The sequence below is a fragment of the Panthera tigris genome, chromosome D2 (assembly GCF_018350195.1).
Source record: "Panthera tigris isolate Pti1 chromosome D2, P.tigris_Pti1_mat1.1, whole genome shotgun sequence".
Taxonomy (NCBI): domain Eukaryota; kingdom Metazoa; phylum Chordata; class Mammalia; order Carnivora; family Felidae; genus Panthera; species Panthera tigris.
The window spans coordinates 8137557-8160772 of record NC_056670.1 but is presented as its reverse complement, the minus strand read 5'-3'; the positions used below and the strand labels follow the sequence as shown (position 1 = coordinate 8160772).

General features: G+C 47.0%; 1 protein-coding gene across 1 annotated transcript in view; it reads right to left on the bottom strand.

Annotated features, from left to right (window-relative positions):
• The window catches only part of STAMBPL1 (STAM binding protein like 1), a 46928-nt gene extending 24017 nt beyond the window's left edge, over nt 1-22911 (bottom strand). Inside the window, 1 exon segment of the mRNA XM_042960565.1 lies at nt 22682-22911. The gene's annotated coding sequence lies outside the window, so the exon portion shown is untranslated.
• Nucleotides 22912-23216: the final 305 nt, after the last annotated feature.

Sequence of the window (23216 nt, the reverse complement as noted above, 5' to 3'; positions counted from 1 at the left end):
GAAGTCAAGAGTTGAACTTAGCTGACTGAGCCACCCAGGCGCCCCTGGGTGTTTTCTTACTTTCTTCAAAGGGAGAAAGGTCATAAGAGTTAACAGCATGGACCCTGGAGCCATGGACTTCTACACCTGGAGTCAGTCTGGGCCTAAGCTTAGCTTTACTAGCTCTGGAAGGGGAACTGTGACAGCCCTGTGGCCCCTGCGGTTGGGTATCCATGGGTTTGTGTAACCCTTGAGTGTGGATGGACCTGTAACTGACTTCTAATCAAAGGTACATAGCAAAGGTGATGGAATACTACTCCCATGTTGATGTTATGTCACATGGCAAGGATGAGGTGGTTTTCCAGATATAGTAAGAGATCTAACCAGTCGGCATTGAATTAATCCAAAGAACGTTTTTCCAGGGTGGGCCTGACCTAATCAGGCGAAACCTTTCAAAGAGTGAGATCTTCCCCTGCTGATCTTGAAGACTCAGTCGCCCTAAGTACCACAGCCCCAGGGACATGGATTCTGCCAGTAGTCACGTAAGTCTGGAAGAGCACCTGGAGCCTCATGAGATTCTTACCTGGTCGGCAATGCCATTCCTGCCATGTGATACCCTGAACACAGGACCCAGTTCTGCTGTGCCCAGGCTCCAGACCCACAAAACTCTGAGGCAATGAATGTACGTTGTCTCAAGCCACGAAGCTTGTGGTGATGTGTAAAGCAGGAACAGAACATGAATACGCCAGCTACGTGCCTGCACATGAGTTTTACAGCCTTTTTGTGCAAACCGACGGTGGGGCGGGGGGGATCTCACCGTTGGTGGGTTCGAGCCCTGCATCAGTCTCTGTGCTCAGCTCAGAGCCTGGAGCCTGCTTCAGATCCTGTCTCTCTCTCTCTCTCTCTTCCCCTCCCTGGCTCATGCTTTGTCTCTCTCTCTCTCAAAAAATGAATAAACATTAAAAAGAAATGGGGGGGGGGCGCCTGGGTGGCTCAGTTGGTTGGGTGTTCAGCTTCGGCTCAGGTCATGATCTCACGGTCCGTGAGTTCGAGCCCCACATCGGGCTCTGTGCTGACAGCTCAGAGCCTGGAGCCTGTTTCAGATTCTGTCTCTCTCTCTCTCTCTCTCTCTCTCTCTGCCCCTCCCTGGCTCATGCTTTGTCTCTCTCTCTCTCTCGCTCTCAAAAAATGAATAAACATTAAAAAGAAATGGGGGGGGCGCCTGGGTGGCTCAGTTGGTTGGGTGTTCAGCTTCGGCTTAGGTCATGATCTCACGGTCCGTGAGTTCGAGCCCCACATCGGGCTCTGTGCTGACAGCTCAGAGCCTGGAGCCTGTTTCAGATTCTGTCTCTCTCTCTCTCTCTCTCTCTCTCTCTCTCTCTCTTCCCCTCCCTGGCTCATGCTTTGTCTCTCTCTCTCTCAAAAAATGAATAAACATTAAAAAGAAATGGGGGGGGGCGCCTGGGTGGCTCAGTTGGTTGGGTGTTCAGCTTCGGCTTAGGTCATGATCTCATGGTTTGTGAGTTCGAGCCCCACATCGGGCTCTGTGCTGACAGCTCAGAGCCTGGAGCCTGTTTCAGATTCTGTCTCTCTCTCGCTCTCTCTCTCTCTCTGCCCCTCCCTGGCTTGCACTGTCTCTCTCTCAAAAATAAATAAACATTAAAAAATTTTTTAAATAAATAAATAAACATTACAAAAATTGAAAAAAATTTTAATGCAGATTCCTAGGATTTACCCACAAGGACTCTGAATCCATCAGTTTTAAGCCCACCAACAGGCATTGATTGTTAAGATGTGGCCCAGGTATATTTGATTCATGAGGTTTCCAGCCTGGCACCAGAAAGTGCAGATATCTGGCACGTTACATTTCCACAGGAGTGAGAAAGGTAGATTCCACTGGGAGAAAAGGTAGATTCGGCGGGTAAAGAAGATGTGGTTTATATATACGATGGAATACTCCTTGGCAACGAGGAAGAATAAAATCATGCCATTTGCAGCAACGTGGATGGAACTGGAGGCTATTATGCTAAGTGAAATAAGTCAGGCAGAGAAAGACAGGTATCGTATGTTTTCATATATGATAAACTTGTTTCACGTATGAGAAACTTAATGGAAGACCACGGGGGAAGAGAAGGGGAAAAATAGTTACAGAGTGGGGGGAGGCAAGCCACAAGAGACTCTTAAATACAGAGAGCAAACTGAGGGCTTATGGGGGATGGGGGAAAGGGGAACATGGGTGATGGGCATCGAGGAGGGCACTTGTTGGGATGAGCACTGGGTGTTGTATGTAAGCGATGAACCAAGGGAATCTACCCCCAAAACCAAGAGCACACTATACCCACTGTATGTTAGCCAATTTGACAATAAATTATATTTTAAAAAAAAGAAAAAGAAAAGGTAAATTCAGGGCTGGACGGCCAAAAACAATGCTCAGCGCGCACAAAACTCACACCAACCTCTCTGTAACGAGCTTCTGAATGTCTCCGATGTTTAATGCAGTATATCTTAAACACCAGAATCTAGTCACTTCTCATAGATGCAAACCGATCACTGTTAAGTCCCACATGAAAAGTTATTTCTAGTTCATAAATAGAAACCAACTCCCCTCAATCTAAGATGAAAGACGTTTATAGATTGTTCGGTCAACATATTTTTTTTCTTTTTTTGCACCATTAACTACTCAGTGGCAGAGTTCCTGTCTTAATATGCTTTTTAATCTCTAACCCTAGCTCTCATCAGTTTCAATACAATTACCCAAGTCCACATAACCAGGTTGTGTTCTCTAGACCAGTAGCTGTCAAAGTGTAGGATCCCCAACATCCTTGTAAGGGATGTGCTAGGTCAGTGTTATTTTCATAATACCGTGAAAACATTGTTTGCTCCGTTACCATCGCTCCCTCACAACTCTGCAGTGGAGACTTCCAGACGGCGCAAGTGAATGGAATACTTCTTTGCATATTCCTGTAAATGTCTGTTTTAATTTTTAATACGGTAAACCTAAATCAATATGGCCCAGGTAAGCAAAGCTTTTCGGTATCCTTGGTAATTTTCGAGAGTGCAGCGGGGTCCCGAGACCAAGAAGTTTGGAGACTGCCGCTCTAGACCAGCCGTGAGAACAAACAAGACAAAACCAAAGCTCGCCAGGCTCCTTGAATCTAACCAGAAACGCGGTGGGCCAGAAGAATCTAAAAGAGAGAAACTACATGTCGAGTATCACCTTCCACTTGTGCTGCTGGGGTCCTGCTAAAATAATTAAAAAGCTGAGGGCACGGGGCCACCTGGGTGACTCAGTGGGTTAAGCATCCGGCTCTTGATTTCGACTCAGGTCATGATCCCGAGGTCAGGGGATCGAGCCCCACGGGATCGGGCTCCACGCTGGGCGTGATTCTCTCTCTCTCTCTCTCTCTCTCTGTCTCTCTCTCAAGATTCTCTCTCCCTCTGCGCCACTTCCCCATCCTCTCGCTCTCTCAAGTGAAAAATAAAATAAAATAATAAATAAATAAACAAACAAACAAACCGAGGGCACAGTGAGAGGTGCCTGACCTCACAGAACCCAAGACCCAGAAGAACAGATGCCACAGACTGCTTGATATTTGTGAGACCCATTCTCTTTCCCTCACAGAAAAATATAATGTTTAGCTGATATATAGCCACCGGGGTAGAATCTACATTTTTCCAGCCCGTGTTGGCCTTCAGTGTGGCCATGTCCCCAGGCCCTGCCAAGGGGGTGTGACCAGAAGTACTGGGATCACAGTCTGGATCCCGCCCTTGGAGGAAGGGCCGCCTCCTCCTGCCCCTCCTGCCGGCTGGAATGTGGCTGCACAGGGGCAGGTGAGCCAGCACGGCCAGGAGCGAGAGCCAGGGCAAAGCCAGAAGAGAAGGAACCTTGCAGCTTGCTGACCCTCAGACCATGACGACAGAGACGCGTCTCTGTCTTGTGTAACCCTGTTTCTTTGTTTAGGCAGCTGGGCCTGCATCCTGACAGATGCAACGTGTTTCACCTGGAAAGGATGATTCAGCATAGCCCAGGGGAGACTGTGACGAGTGCGGATGTGGAAACACACACCCTCCGTCATCGCCCCTTCCTCACTCGGCCTGTCCTGCCTCCACCCCTCCGCCCTGGCTACAGGGAGTAGCAGAAACATCCCCCCTTCCTCCTCTTGTCCTCACAGCTCACCCAAATCCTGCCCAGCCTGTGAGATCCCACGTACCTAGAAGGTTCTAGAAGGTCCGAACCTTCTGTTAGCTAACAGATAGCACAAGCTACAGCCCCAAAGGCAACATTTGATTCTTATGAATGTTTCATTTGGTTGTTAGGGTAAATTAAGCAATTTTTAAGTTAGTTAACGATATTTACAAGTTGGGAGATTTCATGTACAAATTCAGGTTTCAGCTTCTCTTAAAAATAAAATATCAGAGGATCTGGCATCATTAGGCCCAGTACCTGGGACATTTATTTGTTTGTATCTTGTATCCTGAGTTTAGAACAGCACCTGCTACAAATGTATATTTGCTGAGTGAATGAAGAAACAAAGTTTACAGTATTTGCCCCATCACATTCCCAGACGTACAGCAAAAGTAAATACTCGGCTCAAATAAGGTCTAAAATACGTCCCCCAAATGCACCAGCCTTCAAGAACATGCGGGCAGCTCATTTAATTCTCTTAATACACACCTGTTCATTAATTCAGTCATATATTCATTCAACAAACATCCACTGACCATCTAGGATGCACGAGGCATTGTTCTAGGCACGCGGGACATGACCAAAACTGGCAAAGATTCCTGCCCTTCGTGGCATTTACAGTCTAGCCGGGAGAGACAGATAAATAATAATCCTCTTACATAAATTGTACAGTAAGTTAAGATAACACATGCTTTTGGAAAAAGAAAAAGAGCAAACCAGGAGCCCTGGGGAGGGGTCGACTGGGCAGCAGAGGGCAGGGGAGGGGGTCTCACTCTGAATCCAAAAATGAAGCAAGGGCTTGAAGGAGGTGAGGGAGAGGAAAGAGAGAGATGGTGCAAAGGCCCTGGGGTAGACGCATCAGCAGTCTTGAGAGAAAGCAAGAAGGCTGCTGGCTGCAGCAGAGAGGAGGCTGAGGAAATGAAGCCAGAGGGGCGAGGAAGGTGAGTAGGCATACAGGTCTCCATATCCACCTCTGCTCTTGCTTGGACTGAAACGGGGGACTTTTCAGGGGGTTCAGCGAAGAAGTGATGCAAACGGCATTATAATTTTATTTTTTTTTTAGAAGAGTGTTTTTTTTTTTTAATTTGTAGTATTTATTTATTTTTGAGAGAGAGAGAGTGAGACAGAGCATGAGCGGGGAAGGGGCAGAGAGGGAGCGAGACGCAGAATCCGAAGCAGGCTCCAGGCTCCGAGCTGTCAGCACAGAGCCCGACGTGGGGCTCGAACTCACGAACCGTGTGGGATCATGCCCTGAGCCGAAGTCGGACATGAACCGACTGAGCCCCCCAGGCGCCCCGGCATGATAATTTTAAAAAGCCCCTCGGGCGTGCCAGGGAAGAAGCCGGCGGTCGGTGAGGGGGCCACCGCAGGGATCCAGGGCAGAGGTGATGGTGTCTTGGTGACACGGGGAGGTGGTGACAGCGCATGAAGCCAGGAGAATGTGGAGTCCCCGCAGAGGACACTGAAGCCACGAGGACGGGCAGACAACAGAAGCGTCATCGCTGGAAGCAAATGGCACTTGGGGAAAGGCAGCGACCCGTGTGACGACGGCACGGCAGGCTGGCAGGACGCCGGCCACACCGTGCGGTCCAGCTCCTCGCCCTCCGGCAGCCACGGAGGGAAGCAGGGCAAAGATGACCGCGGGCGCTAAAGAGAAGTCAGCGCTGCGGCTGGAGGGCCGGACATCAGCGGAGCGAGGCGCCGAGAAGGCCGCAGGCGGTGGTCACCTTCACGCACCAGCGACACGGAGGCTCCCTTCGCAGGTGAAGGGCCCCGGGGGAGGGGTGGCCTTTGGGGCCGGCCTCGCTGCATCATCCGTTTGCCTGGCGTCCCTCCTGGACACCCCCTCCCGCCCCCCCAGGGTCACCTCCCTCGCCCACAGCCGCGCTCGTCGTGGCCCCACTCCCTCACTTCACAGCGGCCCCCAGCCGACGGCAAACACCCCTCGGGAAAGCCGGCTTCCATCCCAGCCACCCCCAAGGGGACCCCGCCTTCCTGCCACCTGACGACCTCGAACCCGCAGCCCAGAGATACACTTGACCTGCGCCGCAGCTCTCGAGAGTTCTGTTTGCTTTAGAGCCCCCGTCTGTTTGCCTGCACCCCCCGCCCCCTTTCCTGGCGGCCGCCTCCCAACACACACCGTCTTCCTCTTCCAAAGACCTTTTCAAAGAGGAGTCAGGGGAGGGTCCGCTTTCCGGGAAGCCTGGCACACAAGGGCTTGGGGAGCTGGTCAGAACCACGTCTATTCACACGGAACAGCTTAAGGCCAACTCCCGTCCCAGCAGCCCCAGCCGACGAGGACCTCGTGGAACCGACGAACGGCTCCCAACCTCGCCCAGGGAGGAGGGGACGGAAAGAGGGTGGCCTGCGAGAGGCAGGAGCCCTCCCCATAGTGACACTGCACAGCTCCGAGGTGACGAGAGTTGACTCTCCCTGCGTCCCCAGTTTTACAGCCCAGTAGCAGAGTCCTGTGGAATTGGGGGTCCCCATGTGATGTCACCAAGTCCCAACTCTCCCCGACACGGTGCGGAAGCAGCTCTACAATTCTGCCTTTGAATTAAAAGCCAGCAGCAGGGGCGCCTGGGGGGCTCAGCCGGGTAAGCATCTGACTCTTGATTTCAGCTCAGGTCACGATCTCACCGTTCGTGGGACCGAGCCCCGTGTCAGGCTCCGTGCCGACAGTGCGGAGCCTGCTTGGGATTCTCTCTCCCTCTTTCTCTCTCTGCCCCTCCCCTGCTCGTTCTCTCTCTCTCAAAATAAATAAATAAACGGTGCCTGGGTGGCACTCTCTTCCTCTCTCTCTCAAAATGAGTAAATTTTAAAAATTAAAAATAAATAAACATTAAAAAAGAGAAAACCAGCAGCAAATAATGCCAAGAATGAAGAAGAAAATATTTGACCTAGCACAGTGTGTATTTTGTGACATGTCCCATCCCTTAACTTTCCTTTCTTTTCTTTCTTTTTTTTTTAATACCTTTTTAGGCGTCGAAGCTCAGAACTCTGACCCACTTTCACACACAAAACCATATTTTCCAGAACACAGAGGAGTCGACCAGGCACTCAGCAGTCTCCTTAGAGACCCAGCAGGCACAGGAGCCAGTGAGGCGAGTTCCCAAGCGGGCCGTTTTCTCCAGGGCACAGCGGGCGACCAGAGGGCTGTGGTTATGAACTGGAAAAGCAGGGGTGTCCTGCCCGCAGGTGAGGGAGGCCGGAGCAGCCCCATGCCACGGCCACCTCCTGGACTCCCATTCCCAGTTGGCCAGCCGGCAGCCTTTCTTGTCCCCACTGGGTTAGAGTTCACGTGCCGTGTCTCCCTCTTTCCCTGCCCCTCCCCTGCAGGAAGAACACGGCGCCATTGACTTTGCTGGAGATGAATAAAGGAAACGACCATAACCTAGGCTTTGAGCGGCAGGGTCATAACCTGATTCAGATAAAAGGGGGTGAGCTGTCATTTGCATGCCTCAAATGACAGAGACGGAAGGATGCCTCCCCCGCGTCAGTCACTCTCTTACAGATTGGGACCTGCTTTAGGAACAAAAGGACCGAGGCCCACGCTTGCTGTCCTTTTCAAAAGCTATACAAATTCCAGACCTGAAAACCAAAGATTACTATGCGTCTTTCATACTCATCGTAGGTATCTGCACATCAGAAATGCGCTGGTCCAGATAAACATGTCTTTGCAAATAAGAGGGCACTTTATTTGTACTGCAGCACCGATGAGGTGAATATGAGACTTGAGGAGAAAACCAGAAACAGCTTTGGTTGCATTTTCCCCCTCTACTCGTGAGTACCACCTATGAGGACCTACGAGGCATTCATCTCCAGTCCCTGGAGGGAGGGATGTTCCGGGTTAGACACACCACAACACTGGGCTTTAGACCAGATCAATCAGCAAGAATGCGGTTGCTGCAGGAAAGGTTATTAAATAAATCACCACTCCCGACGCATGTTTGAAATTACTCCGAGGAAAGTCTGGGCTACCTTGAAAGCTATCGAGTCTCCCGTGGGCCGTAACGTAATGATTTCTCATAGCGTGACATCGTTTCTATCCCGCCACCAGAATGGAGTGCTTGCAGCCCTTCAGCACCAACAGCTTAGGCTTTGGGGCCAAATACACCTGTCGGAGAATCCAGCTTCGACCACTCATGAGTTGGGAGGGCGGTGACATCTTTTTTGTGCGTTTTATCTCCCTCTATTAAATGGAAGGGAGGAACACCTTTCCACAGGAAGCTTAAACATAAAAGGCAGATATATGTGAGGTAATACACAAGGTAATAAATAAAAGTTCCATTATAGTTCCTGGCGTGCAGGAGAAACATCAGAGAAAAGCAGTCCCTTCTCACACTGAGTTCTCAGAGAAGTCAGGTTAATTGCTTCTGTCCTCCAGTCTTGATGTCTGTCACATTTCAGAAATAAACATTTAAAAAAATTCAAAAGTAATAGCAACAGTAGAAATTTGTGAGATTTAACCATTTTTGAAGGAAAGATCGCCACGATATTACCTTCTTCTTTGATTAAAATATAAATATTATTTAACTGTTGATGATTCCACTCTATTTCAACGTACCAACAGCAACGCCTCACTCCATTTCTAATTGGCACCTGTGTAGAAAATCAATTTAAAAAGAACTTCTTTATGAAATGTCTCTGACCTCAGTATTTCTGTGCTTTTATTTTTTTTCAATGTTTGTTTACTTTTGAGAGAGAAAGAAAGAGACAGAGAGATCACAAGCAGGGGAGGGATAGAGAGAGAGGGAGAGAGAGAATCCCAAGCAGGCTCCCCACTGCCAGCGCAGAGCCCAACGTGGGGCTCGAACTCGCAAAATTCGAGATCGTCACGTGGACCCCGAAACCAAGAGTCAGACGCTTCACCGACTGGGCCACTCAGGCGCCCCAGTCTTTCTGTCCTTTTAGTCTTAGATCACTGATAAAATAATTTAAACTCACTTGTAACATTAAAGTGTAGACTGGACACAGATCTCAAGGAGTCTCCCTGTGAGTAAACTATGTGCTGATCACAGTGAATGTGCTCCGTGATTTCCAAACAGGCTGTGCAAAGAGCATTTTCTTACTTTTCTTTTTTTTTCCTCTGCTGTCTTCTAGATAAGAGCAAGCCAAGTTCTGGGCAGGTGAGGTATGACTGTAGGACGACACATCACCTTCAATACAGCAAAGGAGCTATCTATCATCATCAGAGTAAGTCGTAGTAACAGAAAGCTTTCCTTCCCTGGTTAACTGTTAGAATGGGCTAACACACAGGATCTCGAGCCTCTCCAGAGCCTTCTCGGCAGCTGAACTGAGAGGAGACGGGCAACCTCCAGGGTCAGACCACTTGGGTTCAAGTTCTGACTCCAACCACTCGCTACAGGATCACGGCTTCTCGGACGGCGAAGTGGGCCTGGGAACAGTAACCAGGAAAAAGCTGTTGAGAAGCAAAGATGAGATGATGCCTGTAGAACACAGAGCATGACTCTTGGTGTCAACAAAGGACCACCATCAGCTCCGTGCGACAGAGGAGGAAACAAGAGCCCAGGACAGGTAAGCACCATGAGCCAATGGTAGAGCAGGATCTCAGAACCAGGTGCACAGGGTCCCTGAGTTCAGGCTCAAATAGCATCTGACGGCCGGTCAATGGTGAAATCGGGAGAAGGTCAAACCCTTGGGGCATGGATAAGGACGATAGGCTTTACTTTGGAAATGAAATGTCACACCTTGAAAATCAACTGATCCGGGAATAAAAATGGAGGAGGTTGGTGGTGCGGTAGGAGTTGGGGCATCTGGGGAGAAACTTCTAACTGCCGATTGGATTTTTTTAATGGTTATTGGGAATATTCAGGTTTCCTCCTTTCTCCTGCAGTCGATGTTAGTAGTCTTTCTAATTTTTTTCCATTTTATCCAAATGCAGATGGTGTTCTCTTCAGAGGTTTTAAGTTACTAATGGTTCTGTGGTTAGGGATCCCTTTTCATTCCTAATGTTAATTATTGGAGGGTTTTCTCCTTTCTCTCTGGGTTAATATTGTCAGAAATGAGGTTTTCATTGATGTTTCCCAAGAATCAGCTTTGGGCTTGGTTTATCCTTGCAACCTTATTTTATTAATTTCTTATCTGGACCACTTTATCCCTTTCACCATGTTTAGAATTAAGCCACCATTTTCAACTTCTTGAGGACGGTTCCTCGTTTTCTGTGATTTATGATTTTTTAATAAATGTATTTAAGCATTGAAAATAAAAAAGAAATGAAATTTCAGTTCAGCATCACAGAGCTCTGATTCACAATCTTCTCTCTGCCAAATACATAAAAGGGCATTCATTCCCTCGCTTATTTTTTAGGCAGAATGATTGGGTGTCTGTGGACCGACCAACTGGAAGACGTAGTCGAGAAATTCAAATACATAATTATTCTACCAATTCAAAATATTTGCTGGTTTTCAGTGTAAGTTCTAAATCGTGGTATTCAAAAGGCATTTCATATGCTCATACATGTGCTAATTTAGGATTCTGTATGTTTTCTTGTTAATGAGATGATCCAATTAATATGCATCATAAAACATTTTGTATTCATTTAGAAAATGAATTGGAGGGTCAGGGGGAAATTCCTATCTGTACCCAATTATTTCGTCATCTTAAATCCATATGAGCATGTTAATTTTGTTTTTCTGCTGTTGAGATACTCAGATTTCCTGGAAATAGTTGCATTCTAAATATAGGCCATCCGTAAGCCACTAAACTTTAATGTATATTTTCACATACTTCCTTTTTTTGCTGCCATAAGCTTGGAATGGAATACTACCCAGGAGTTATCTAATTCAATGAAGCATAATGAGTCAGAATACATTACAAAAATAACATCATTTTCTTGCCCGCCAGTTGCCTGAAGCTCAGAGGTAAGGTCAGTCCTGGGGCATCATTAATCAGTTTTATTTAATTTTCATCAATTTCCTAAGGACAGGACTTGACCAAGACGAATGGAGCCCAGCACTACTACTCAAAAGCCGTGCTGGCTGGAATACTTCTCAGCGCGCCTCTCCCTACGGCCCCTGACCACAGGAATTGTAACTGTTCAACATGTCCCTGCAAAGAGCTGCGCTCACATGTTTTGGTTTGCAATGAGGCGAACGCGAGCAAAACAGGCGAGTCCCTCCCCTCCATAGCTTTCCGTTTCCTCCCTCGCAGTCCGTTTAAAAATGCTTCGAGAGCTGCCCCCCTACCCAGTGCTGCCAGAGTCGTCGGCACGGGCCCCGTTTGCTCACCAGTCACTCCCTTCCTATTTTCCTGCCCGGTAGCTGACATCCTCCTACCTTGGCATAAAGTCTCCTCCGAGTGTGGTGCCCGGCCCACCTGCACCGCAGTTATTCGGTAGAGGAGGAGTGTGGTTGTCACAAGAAACAGATTTCTAGATCCCACCGAGTCAGAATTCCTGAGAAAAGGGCCCCACAGATCTCTATTCTCACCAAGCAGCCCAGCAGCCCTCGATGCACATCAAAAACAGATAAAACTGCCCCAAGACAGTTACAAAGACCCTTGTGGAAGTCTGGCCTTCGTCAGCCAAACATTCCCTACTGCAGAACCAGCCCCGGCCTTGGCCTCCGGAAAGTTCCCCTATGTCTTCCCTCACCGTGCCTCTCAACTATTAACCTTCCGTCTTTTCTGTGAACGTGCTTTCCTTCCATAGGACGTATTTTTTTTCGTGACTCGAACTGAAGCTTAACGTGAGTGTTAGCAACACGGTTCAAATGCTCTCCATCCATTTCCACCGGGACCTCCAACTGGGATTTGTCACTACGTTCCAAGGCTAAAGGCATCTTTCCCACAAATACCACTGGCTCCAAGTAAACTCCCTCATTCGTTTGTACAGTATTATTTATAAGCCGATAGTCTGTGCTAAGAATCAGTGATACAATGGTAACCAAAGAGATAACACTCGATCTTATGACACTGACATTCTGCTGGGGCAGGGGTGAGGCGGAGAGGTGTGGTCACCGTGGTAACTGCTACAAAGACAAAATACAGGAAACACAGAGAGCTGTGCATTTTGGGGGGCAAAAACGACCTCAGAAATGACAGCGTGTCTTCCTCAATGCATCAGGAGGCGTTGATTTGCCCCCTTATCGGTGATGCGAACTTTGATCTCTTGGTTAAGTGCCAGGCTTCTCCCCTGTGAAGATACCATTTTTCCCTTTGTAGTTACAAAGTATCTTGTAGTGTGGGAGGGGAGATGGGCTAAATGGGTAAGGGGCATTAAGGAACCTACTCCTGAAATCATTGTTGCACCATAACTTGGTGCAAACCCTAACTTGGATGTGAATTAAAAAATAAATTAATTTTAAAAAATAAATAAAGTGTCTTGTAGGGAGTTCGGGAGTATACAAACGTGCGTCTGCCCACTAATTTCAGCATCCACAGATGATTCTTGCCTGGAACAGCTGTTACTGCGGTGTTTGAAAATGGTGACTTTTCTATTTCCATCCTCCCTTCTACATTTATCAGTTTAGGTGGCGTTTAATTTTTGTGCGAAAAACTTTAAACTTTACTCTGTTAAGGGGTTCCATCTCTTCTTTATGGTATCTGGGTTCTTCATCATCTTTTAGAAAGTCTTCAAACTCACTGATGACAAAAAAATTTTTTTAAATATGTCCACCCATCTTTTCTTCCAGTACTTTCCTGACTGGGTATTTCTGAATAAATACCTTTGATCTGTGTGGAATTCATTTTTTGTAAGGAGTAAGTCCAGGCTATGGTTGCTTTTCACCACTAGGCAAAATGGCCCTGAAACACTTCGATTATGCATAATTTCTTATTTAACTCGCAACTCTGCCCCATAAGGTGATCTGCCCCAACTGGGCACTCAGGACGTAGTTATTAAATGAAAGTAATTTCTACCAGTTACACTTCCATAGAGCTGAAAGAAGAAAGTCTGGCAGCAATGGATAAATTTCCAGAGGAGAGGAAAAGGCACCCCCTAGGATGATATGCGACTGTGGATGAGGTACCCCCAAGTCTGGGCTGAGTGGTAAGAAGACTGGAGAACAAATAGCTCTTGGGAGAAATTCTGAGGAAAAGCTATAGACCTTAGGAGTTAAGTGGACTTAGTGAAGCACGGGAACAAAAGTACGCAAAGATACTGTACATGTGACATTTCCAGGAACCGGAGACCTTGGTGCTTTCGACTTGAGCAGAGTAAACCTCTCCCCCACCTCAATGAATGGTACCCACATCTCGTCAATTGCACAAAACCTGGTGAAACGTGGAAATGGCCACCCTGAGTCTTCCTGGTTCCTGAACTCCACAGCCAATCTGCCACTGTGCACACACACACGCACACACACACACACACACACACTCTCTCTCTCTCTCTCTCTCTCTCTCTCTCTCTCTCTCATGAAGAAACATCACACCCACCCAAATGGAGGGATTTTCCATAAAACAACCAGCTATCGCTCTTAAGAAAGGGTCACAATGATTAAAGACAGAGCAACTGTTTCAGACTGAAAGAGAATACAGTTCTGCAGGGGCTCCCGGGCCAGAAGGCTGCTAAAGAAACGTGCATTGAGATCTGTGCATTAGACAGAGCAACGTGAGACTATTACTTTCCAGATGTGACAACTACTGTGATAATGAAACGGGTTCACATTTGGGAAAACGGGCTACAGGACGTACAAAAATTCCATGTATTATATTGCTGCAATTTTTTGGAAGTCTGACATTACTTTAAACTATTGTTTTTCAGGTCCAATTAGTACCTTAACAATCCCTCTGAAAAGAAACGAACAGAAGGACAAGAGTTTGCGTCCCTTGCGACCCTATAACATCTATTACCTCTTACTGTTTGCAGAACAGTAAGAAAGAGGTAGAGAGTTGAATAAAAACAGGAAAATGGAATGAACGCGTCATAAGAGAAACATGAATACCAAGTAATGTGAATAATGCTTCATTTCACTAATAGTTACGAAACTGCAGATTTGAGCAGGACAACTTCAGTTATTTGATTAATAACATTTTCATGACTGATCAGAATAAATATTGATGAGGATGGGAGGAAAACTTGGCAGTTTTTTATAATATGCATTCCTGTTTATAATATGTAATTCCAATTCTAAGATTTCCCCTTAGACCAAGTAACATAACACACACACACACACACACACACACACACACACACGCACGCACACCCCTTCCTCCCTCTCTCTCTCATTGCAGCATGGTTTAAAAATATGAAAATTTAGGAAGTAAAAATAGCCATCAAAAGGCTGTTACTTAAAATAAAGAATCTGTAGAATGGAGGATGCCATTAGAAAGGACTTACATCTATATGCACGGAACCAGGAAGATGTCCCAGTTATAGCATTAAGTGGGGGGGAGGGGGGGCAGCAAGTTGTAGAGTAACAGAAAGTAGGACTCCATCCTTGCAATACTCATCAGTGGGTAGTTGATATATACGGGCATTTGCAAGAAAAAAAGTCTGACCAACATACGCTGAATGTTTCTCAGGCTGTTCTCTCAACGATGGGATCCTGAAGGACTTTTCACATTCAATTCATTCATGTCTGTACAGTTTGTCACAAGTAGGTATCACTTCATAATCAGACAACTTATACTTCTGTTAAGTCGATAAATTTAGTAGGTAAATTAAATTAAATTAAATTTAGTAGGTAGCTCCAGATGCTAATCCTGGCCCTGCCGGTTCCCAGATGCGTGGATTTTGGTAAATTACTCTCCGAGTCAAGTTTCTCCAGAATGAAGTCAGAGTTTACTTGTGCCTTTCTTCCTCCACGATATTGTTAAGGCAGTGGTGGTTATTCAGAGGCTTTCTAAATGCAGAGAAGCTGGTCTGGCCTGATGGCCTAGCTGGGTGGCCTTACTGTCACACAGGAAAACGAAATATGTAGTTGCTGGAAAGAAGATTTCTTTGAAAACCTATACTTCAGGGGCGCCTGGAGTGGCTCAGTTGGTTAAGCTTCCAACTCTTGACTTTGGCTCAGGTCATGATCTCACGGTTCACGAGTTTGAGCCTGCGTCAGGCTCTGTGCTGACAGTGCGGAGACAGCTTGCAATTCTCTCCCTCTCTCTCAGTCTCTCTCTCTCTCTCTCTCTCCGACCCTCCCCTACTCATGCTCTGTTTCTCTCAAAATAAATAAACATTAAAAGACTTTTTCTAAAAACATATATTTTAACTTCTTGGATGTTTCATGAATCAGAAAAACAAAGCTTCACACTCACCAAGGATTCCAAGAGATTTCCATCTTTTCCATTTTGTTTTGTTTGCTTGCAATTCGATATAGATTCAGTGAGCAGTTTCTCTGCCCCATTTTTACAAGAAAGGGCTTATTTCAGGCCTCTCTTTTCTAACTTCGTTCCACCCATCGTGTCTATCTGCTTCTCCTGTTAAAGACGACTGGACTGAGGAACAGCTCATCAACCGGCCTTTCACAGACAGACTCAAAAATAAATTTGAAGGCTGAAGCATGAACCCACAGCCATGAAGACCTGTCTCCATGCCTTCTGGGTGGCTGAAATGCACCTTTCTGGCGTTAAAATCTACAGTTCTAGCAACAGGACGAATAAAATCACATGGTCCTTAGAGGAGCTGCATTTAACCATAACAGCTATTACTCATTACAGTTTTCTTTCTGCCTTTGACTAACAGGTGCACAGCCAGTCAGTGCCTCAGCCATTCACATCTGAAGTGCTACACTCCCATAAGGCCCCCACACTACAGTGACTTTCTGAGCACGGGTAAAGGCAAAAGAGGCAGGCAGTGTTCACCCCGAGCCAGGAAGGGCTCATGATGAGTCATCGCTGGCCTCCTGTTTCCAAATTACCCAGAAAGTCATCAAGTCCATCAAAATGAGTCATTCCTGGCAGGTCCCTGTAGAGTTTTCTCTTGCATGAGCCCGAGTGGGATCTTTGGTTCAGCCTCTGTGATACCATTGCAACAAAAGCATAGCAAAGGTTTACACAGTAAAACACCAAATCCACCGAAACTCAAACTCTTTCATCCTTAACGAGGTTTTCTTTTTTAATTCAGAAGACGTGTTTCTCGCGTGCCCTGACTCTCTCTTGGGAACAGGGCCACGAGGCATCTCGTTCAACCTCCTGCCTTGCTTGGCATCCTGGGGGCCGTGGTGACAGCCCAGGCTACTGAAAGAGGAACTGATGGGCCGCGTAGGCCCATCCAACCTAGAGATGCTAGACGCAGGAGGGCGGGAGGCGTGGCCAGAAACAGAGTACCAGTGAGCAGGTTCCTCCTTCCAACCCCAGGCGGGCTCCCGGGGGTGGATCCAGGGTATGAAGCCTCCAGGGCCCATCACGACCACAGGTGGTGGCCTGTGGCAAATACCATCTTGCTCTTTCAAGATTGGGTTTAAATTCTCAAAATCTGAAAATAGTTGCTTCATGGGCCCCTGGGTGGCTCAGTCAGTTAAGTGTCCCATTTCGGCACAGGTCATGGTCTCGCAGTCTGTGGGTTCGAGCCCTGTGTCGGGCTCTGTGCTGACAGCTCTGAGCCTGGAGCCTGCTTCGAATTCTGTGTCTTCCTCTCTCTGCCCCTCGCCCACTCACGCTCTCTCTCTCTCTCTCTCAACGATAAGCAAACATTAAAGAAATTTAAAAACAGTCGCTTTAAAAGGAATTGAACTTGAGTTAAATAATAATGTGCAATTTATACAAAAAATTAAGTCAAAGGACACAGATGATATCTTTTAAGATGAGATTTAAAACTTTTCCTCAACAAAATAGTACCTGTTAACTTTATACAAGACTAAGGAAAGTTTTTGCCTCCCTAGGAAAAAAAATACCAGTTACAGATTTCTGAAAGTTATTTATCAGAACAAAGAATTACAAGGACTAATGTAATGGTAAAATATTGACATCGGTGATGACATATTCCATTCTAAAGTAGCTCTGGGGAAATTAAGGATTTTTTATTCTTTGTTGCTATGGCAGTCTTCCACCTATAATTAAAATCTGGCCTCTTCTAATTAAACATAATAACTTCAACAAGTGAAAAAAAAACACCTAAAATTATTTGGCTGTTATTCTATAAAATATTCTGAATAAAAATGGTTATGAAATGTCATTATAAACTCACTGTGGCTCACAAATGGGAGACAAGACTCTGGGAGTGTAGAGAGAGGTGAAGGGCATAGACGTGGTCCAGAATGCTGGTATCTGCCCAACTATATAATGTACACATACTCATTTGTAATGTCTCTCCTTTTTTTTAAGTTTATTTATTTATTTTGAGAGAGTGAGAGAGTTCAAGTGGGGGGAAGGCAGAGAGAGAGAGAGTGAGAGAGAATCCCAAGCAGGTTCGCCAGCATGGAGACTGATGCGGGACTCGATTCCACAAACCACGAGACCATGACCTGAGCTGAAACCAAGAGTCGGACGCTCAACCAACCGAACCACCCAAGCGCCCCTGTAACATCTCTCCTTGTACCCAGTGATTCCTTGTATACAATGTGTCTCCTTAATATAATGTATTACATAGTATATATTATATAACATATACAGATGTATGTAATACATGCTATATGATGTATATACTATATACATTGCATAAAGCTTATATACCTTATATTACACAAACACACAGTATCACATTATGCATTATGTAAATAATAGATCATGTATACATTATAGTATATATTAAGGAGACCTATCCTCTCTACCTCCAGCAAAGAATCACTGAATATAAGGAGATGTAACAAATGAATATACACTGCATATGTTAACTGTTAGAAACAAAAATAACCAGTATTTCAAGCACAGGTGAAAACACACATTGGAACCATGCTTAATAAAGAACTTAAGGGGCACCTGGATGGCTCGGTCTGTCTGTTGAGCGTCCAACTTCGGCTCAGGCCATGGTTTCGCAGTTCTTGAGTTCAAGCCCCACGTCGGGCTCTGTGCTGACAGCTCGGAGCTCAGAGCCTGGAGCCTGCTTCGGATTCTGTGTCCTCCCTCTCTCTCTAAACCTCTCCTGCTCTGTCTCTCTCTGTCTCTCAAAACTAAATAAACATTTAAAAAATTAAAAAAATATATATTTTAAATAAAGAACTTAATGAAACACAGGATTTACAAAATACCAAAATATCAAGGAAAACCAGCAAAAATTTTGTGCAACAATCTGGGTATGTATTCTCTTTTGGAGATGGCAAATTCCACAGTGGAAATGACTGGAGCCCTCAGTCTCCATCGACAAGCCCCCACTTTCCACGCTCCCTGCAGTGTTCCCAGCACCTGGTATGGGTTACAGGAGACAGACGCGCGCACACACACACACACACACACACACACACACACACACGTTCGGAAAGCAGGCACCGGAGTCTCTGCCTGGGTTTCACTCCCAAGTCTATCACTTAGCAGCCTATGACCCTGAGCAATTCCCTCGCCTCTTTGTACCCCCGTTTTTTAATCTGCAAAATGATACCTATTCCATAAGGTTGTTTTATGAATTAATAACAACAGCAACACATATAGCACTTAACTTGGTGCTAGAAACTTCTAAACACTTTCATTTACATCTACTCAACCCTGCCCCAAAGCCTATGAGACAGAAATTAATATCCCAATTGAAAAATGAAGAAATAGAGGCTCAGAGAAGTTAGTGACTTGACCAAGGACACACAGCTGGTAAATGGCAAAAAGAATCCATGCTTCTAACTACTCCATTGTCCCTGCGAAAACACACGTAAGGTTTTGCCCAGTGTCTGGCATATTGCACATGTTAAATATTTATTAATAACTATTAATAAATATTTGCCAGATGTTTGCAAGATTCCGAGGTTACACCAGGGCTCAAGGATGCTGTGACCGACCAGATATGGAACAAATGGGTGGTCACACTCGTGCCCAGGTTCACCGTCCCTCTTGCACATGAGGTCTGACTGCCTGGCATTTTCCCTTCTCCTCTCAGTGTCACCGGGAGGCTATGCCATCAGGCCGTCATTACTGACACTTGATTCCACCCCCTCCCCCTTCTACAAATCCACTCAAGTGCCAAACACTCTTCTGAAAGAATGCCTTCATCACTTACTGCTTTCAAGGAACCTACCTTGAATTGGCTACCTCATCCAATCAAAATTGCACACCCTGGCTTTCAAGGGCCTTACTAAGACATGGCAGGAACATGCTTTCAACTCTTGTTCAAGTGCTCAAGTGCCTACTTCCCAAACAACTACTTAATGAGAATGGCCATGTTTCGGTACGCAGAGAATAGCAGTGTTTATGTCACTGCAGAACAGTGATGAGCTATTTTTTAATTTTACATATTTATTTTCAACACCACCCAACAGAAAAAAAATTTTCAGCGATTAAGGATCTCATCTGATTTTTGTTCAGAATGAAACAAGCTTGACTGAAACACATAAAAGGAAGGCTAGGCAAGAGAAAAGTTCCATTATTAATATGCACTATAATGTTAATATCCGGGCAAATTTCAGACAGCTTTCTAATCTTTCATCCTGAAATTAGATCATGAGCCACAGGGTAAACCTCTAGTGATTGGGGATGGAAAGTCAGAATAATTAAAAAAAGAAGAAGAAGAAGAAGAAGGTATAACACTCTAAGTCATATAATGCACCCATTTCCAAGAGTACCTTGAAAGGCTAACTAGAGCAAATCAAAACATATGAATTATTGGTACTTAGATCAAGGGGCTGCTTTTAATAAATACAAGTTACTAAGTGGGGCACCTGGGTGGCTCAGTCGGTTAAGGGTCCGACTTCAGCTCAGGTCATGATCCCACAGTTCGTGGGTTCGAGCCCCGCGTCGGGCTCTGTGCCGACCGCTCAGAGCCTGGAGCCTGCTTCAGAGTCTGTGTCTCCCTTTCTCTCTGCCCCTCGCCTGCTCACACTCTGTCTCTCTCTCTCTCAAAAATAAATAAACATAAAAAAAAAAAATACAAGTTACTAAGTAACCAGCAGTCTGAATTAATGTGTCTAAGGCAACCACATCAATGGGCAAACATAACATGGGTTTAATTTAAAATGTAAAAAAATCAAACAACATGTGCTTTGAAGAGTTAGCAACTTGCCAAATGTCTAACCGGCTTTTCCACTTAGCATGAGGAGATACAGGACTGTGCTAGAAGTTCATCTGATTTGCTTAGAGGTGCAAATAATTTCTGACAAAAGCCACATCTAGATGTGGCTACATCCAGATCATTCCTGAGTCGAGCATTCTGATGTCAACTCAGGACTTCTGAATGTACACTCACATGTCCGACCGGACAATTGACATGTTTGGACAGCTGGAATGAGCAGGTCAACGGGTACAAACACAGTGCTGTGTGTTTATGTTTTGTTTGGAGGGATTCTTACAGTCCCTTTGAGGAAGTCAGTCTTCTTACATGAATGTATCAACTGGGCTTCAGTTGGATGGAATGATTAGTAATCCATGCCAAGGGATGGCTAAAAAGAATCCATACTAGAAGAGGTGATGATGTAGTTAAATTGGGAAGACACACATTTTAGAATTGGTACTCATGTAACAAATCTTTATGGAGCAGCTGTAATCCATTAGCCTTAGGGACCAAAAGCTGATTCAAATATTCTCCAGGATGACCGTGAGTCATTTCTCCTGGTCTCAACCGAAGTTATTTACACACCTCTCACAGGGTTGACAAAAAATGCTAGTGTTGGGCAGAATCACGAACCTAGTGGATTAAAATGGATCTAATTTATAAATGCATCCTTCCAGGTAGGCAGCTGGGATTTGGGGGCACCTCTCACATTCCTCCTACTCCCTCATAGTTTGTGCAAGAATCACCAGGCTTTGCTTCCCTGTAAAAATCAACCTCACTTCCCGGATTGCAGCTGTAAATTGGCTTGGGAAGAGTCCTTAACGGAGGAACATGACGACCAAGCTGTGTCGGTTACATCCTCTGTGCTGAGAGTAAAAAGAGGCAGCTAGCATGAACAACTCTCTAACTATTTTTATCAGTCTTCTCAGGAACCAACCCCAGAGACCTTTTTCTCTCCAGGAGAAGCCTCTCTGCGGAACATACCCTGGGGCCATGGTTCTGTGCTCTCTCCCTCCAAGCCTCCTGTGAAACAGGCACAAAAGCAGGCAAGAAACTAGCCCCAAAGTTGGTAATATGAATAACGGACTAGAATCATCTGCCTGGTAACTTAAATGGTGCATTTTTAGCAAGGAGTATAAGAAAACGCAGGTCTTAAAATTCCCAAGAACCAGCTGATACATAAATCACAGCTCAAGTATATCCCAAGAGGCCAACAATTTGCCGTATATGTACTTGGACAGACGCAAGCAGCCAAGTCGTCTTCTAGGTTTGCAACAACATTTTGTGTCTTTGAATGAAGACGCTGTAATGGAGCAAATGGTAAGAGGAACCTCTTTCTCAAAGACACTGACTTGTATGAAAATATAGATTTTTCTAGTGCACCTACACAATGCCTACTACAGTGCAATCCCAGAGCACACTTTTGAAGTTTAATTGAACATCCACCCCACAAATGTAAGACTGCCAACCAAAACAAGGTCTGGAAAGAAACAGAACACAGTGGTTTAATCTCTGTTGTAAAACCACCATAGAAAAAGGAAGCACCCCCGCCCCCTTGGAACAGGAACTCAAACATCCAGGTGTAATTTAACTGTTAGAACAAATCTGCCATATTGACCTTGACGGGCCTTGACTCATGAGATCCTAAAACGGCACCCTAGCGATATCTAGGATCATTCTGGACACGCCTTAAAACCTAGGACTTCGTTTTATTCTCCGTGATTAGCAGGATGTTTGCAAAGCAGGGTGCTCACTGGAGCTTACGTTGAAAGATGTCTGTTTTACTCACATCAGACACTGATTTCCAGAAAGCCGTCCCCAACCCACCCCCAGTGCCAACCAGATAGAAGGCTTTTTTCGATCCTCTCGGTGAGGTTCTGTTTCCTAAGTTACTCATTACTTATACAACTTAAATACACCCCCCCCCACCCCCCAGTGATTGTGGCACCTTAGGCTCTTAGATCGGGACTGTGGGTTGTTTCAGAGAGTTTTGGAACATGACGTTTCAGCTGACTATCCACTTCTTTGTGCTTTCGGTTAAGGCTTGAATTATTCAGGGGAGGGGAAAATGGCATAAAAGTCAACCTCATCTAGGAAGGCGCCCCACTCGCCCTGCAGGGGCGGGTCACGGTCTGCTTTTCCAGCCCCCACGCCGCGCACCCCAGAAGCAGCGCGGTGGTCCTCCGGCACGCCGGCACCCTCCCCAAGGCTGCACCCCGAGTCGGAACGAGAAGCACACGCGCACAGGTCACCGCCAGAGTCCCGCCCCGCCACCGGCAGCCACCGCTTCCTGCCTCCCCGGTCAAGGTGAAAGCAACCCCCAGGGAGCCGCGCACAGGACCGGCAGGAAGGAAGTGAGCCGCGGCAGAGCGCGCCTGCTCCCCGCCGAGCGAGCCCCGCAGAGGGGCCCGCGGGCACCTGCCCCCCGCCTGCGCCCCCGCCCGTGCCGGGGCGCGCTCACACTCACACGCGCGCGCGCGGCCACTCACCCGCAGCCCCCCGAGGTCCGGAGCCCGCGTGGGACGGCGGCTGCGGCGGCTGTCCCCGCGCCTGCCGTGTGGCCTTGGCATCCGTCTGGCCGCTGCAGCCCGGGCCGCGGTGGCTTTTGCTAGAAGGCCCTGCGGCCGGGTGACGCGGCCCCCAGCGTGGAGCGCCCGCTCGCCGGCCTCGGCCGCGCCGGCCCCGCTCCTCGTGCGCGCAGCGCGCGGCTCTGCTCCTTGCACTCGCGCCGGCCCGCGCCTCGCTCCCCCTCTCCCCTCCTCCCCTCCCCCTCCTCCTCCCGCTTGTCCCCCTTCTCCCCCTCCTCCTCCTCCTGTGCCCCTCGGCGGTCGCGCTCCGCAGAACCCGCGCCGACCAGGCCCCTGGGGAAGCCACGCGCAGGCCGGCCGTCCCCGCCGCCGCCACCGCAGGAAAGAAACTGTCACTGCGATGGTCCCGGCCTCCCCGGCCGCGGCCCCTGGGTGCCGCCTCCGCCGCTGCCTCCGCCCCTCCCCCGCGCGCACGCTGCAGAGAAAGCTCGCAGGT